Here is a 2,117-nt window from a genome sequence, read left to right as displayed (position 1 = left end):
CCCTCCTGGGCCACCCCGGGGCCGAGCAGTCCCGTCCCGTCCTGTCCCCGCCCCGCCGAGAAGAGGAGAGGAGCGGCGCGGAGAAAAGCTACGCCACACCCGCCCTCCCGGAGCGCCCGGCCGCAACTGCCGCCGCGGAGGAAGGGGACTTACAGCTCTCCCTGCGTCACGCCCGAGCAACGTCACGGCGACGGCGCACGGTGGCGTAACTCGACTGGAAGCGCGCGCCTGGGGACCCCCCTTCCCTCGGCAGCCCGGGCGCAGGCGCGTCCCTCCCTCCCTGCCCGCCGGCGGGAAAGCGCCGCCACCGCCCTGAGGAGCCACCGCCGCGGGGTGGGGAGGGCGCCCATGCCCATGCCCATGCCCGCCTCTGACCCCAGCTGTCACGTTTCCCCTCGCGGGCTCGCCCCCGCTGACCAGCGAGCTGGCCACATGGCGCCCGCCCGCCCGGGCCTTGCTTGCCCCGCTGCTGACGGGCCGGGCGGGAGATGGAAAGTGGAGCCGCAGGGAAGGGATCAAAGCCAGAGGGATGGCAACGTGTCAAACAGACACCAGTTGGTTGCCTAGGCAGGGACACACCTCCACTCGCGACAAGCCAGACCCTCACAGGGTCCAGGTTTGCTCAGATAATTCCTGGATACTTGATGCAGGATGTTGAGCTTGGCCATCCATGAGGTCTGCATTTGACATGGCACAAAACACGGATGCAAATCAAACCGGGCGTCTGTTTACAGCCAGAGAGGCCAAGGGAGGTGGCAGGAAAAGAGGGGAAAGTAGAGGAACATGGGATTTAGGCGGAGGCTAAATGTAGAACAAGAAGACATGGCACTTTTCATGCCCAGGTCTCCAGGCTCTTGGCAGGTCGTTATCCCGTTTTGCTGCCCAAAGGGAAAACTTACATTTCACCATCACAGCATAAACCTGGAGCCACATGCTCAATCCCAGGTTTATTTCAAACAAGGAGACAAGTGCAGACGTTCTTAACACGTTCCACACACGTAGCGTATACTGAGAGTGAGCTTAACCATGATGATATATTTTACTGGGGAAAGATGCCTTGTATTTCAAAACTTGTCTAACTTTATCCAAACCATGCAGTATGTCCCATAAAGCATTGCTGACAAAAATCTTGCCTCTTAACATTTTACATATGTATTTTACAGTCATGGGTTTTAAATTGTTACCAGACTGCACTCATAAAGAAACCATTAATGGCTTCTAACACTTCTTGGGCTTCTGCAGTTGACAAACCTGGATTTAGATACAGAAACATAAAATTCATGAATTATTTGTCAAGCACAAATTAACTAGTGGAAAAGTGGGACTGGCAACACTGGACTGAAGACATCTAAAAATGGCTACAGACCCAGGGGCATATTTTGATCTGTTTTTCATTGTAACATTTCAGTAAAGCAGAGATAACTACTGTTACCAAAAGAAAGGATATTAGTTCTATAAATTATAGGTCCATCGCAATGTGAATTGGAGTTGTTTATTAATTTTGTTGCTGAATCTTTTTCATTGTGTAATGCTGATTCATTGAAACTGCTTGTAGGAATTAATTAGTTTTGACTGGAAGGTTTTCTGGGAGGTGGGAGATGCGAGTTTGAACCATATCAGACTGAGGAGGACACTGAACCTTGAGTTCCCATTCCCTGAGGAGTGCTTTGGCACTCCTTTCTCAAGCCATGTTTAAATGGAAAGTGGGTGAAACTAACTTTTATGAAGAGCCTGATTCTATAACCGGTGCTCTCAGATCATGCCTGCTGGGTTGGGCCCTGCAGAGGACTCAGCTGGTAGGATGCCTAGTTTCTTGGAAGATCTGTGCTGATCTGTCCAGCCGTCAGCAGTTCTAGGCCTGTGCAGAAGGAGGGCTTTGGGCACCCAGAGAGCTCTATAAAGAGAAGGACATGCAGTGAATTTAGCTGCCTGCAGGGTTAGGTAGTACCTGAGATTGTCAACTTTACCACCTCAGTTTAGTCAATGGGAACTAAGTTTTGAGTGTATGAAGTGCTGTATAGTTCCATAGTAGCTAGGGTCAGGAGGGACCTGAACAGATCATCTAGCCTGACCCCCTGCCACAGGCAGGAATGAATGCTGGGTTCACAAGACCCCAG

At 51.8% G+C, this 2,117-nt stretch overlaps 1 protein-coding gene across 1 annotated transcript in view; it reads right to left on the bottom strand.

The window, feature by feature from the left end:
• The window catches only part of ZNF438 (zinc finger protein 438), a 125,885-nt gene extending 125,678 nt beyond the window's left edge, over positions 1-207 (bottom strand). The window contains exon 1 of the mRNA XM_019508208.1: positions 154-207. The gene's annotated coding sequence lies outside the window, so the exon portion shown is untranslated. The remainder of the gene's footprint in view (positions 1-153) is intronic.
• Between the last annotated feature and the right edge of the window lie 1,910 nt (positions 208-2,117).

Source organism: Gavialis gangeticus, unplaced genomic scaffold (genome assembly GCF_001723915.1).
Source record: "Gavialis gangeticus isolate Ggan-Ray unplaced genomic scaffold, GavGan_comp1, whole genome shotgun sequence".
NCBI classification, from domain to species: domain Eukaryota; kingdom Metazoa; phylum Chordata; order Crocodylia; family Gavialidae; genus Gavialis; species Gavialis gangeticus.
This window is presented reverse-complemented; position numbering and strand designations above follow the sequence as displayed.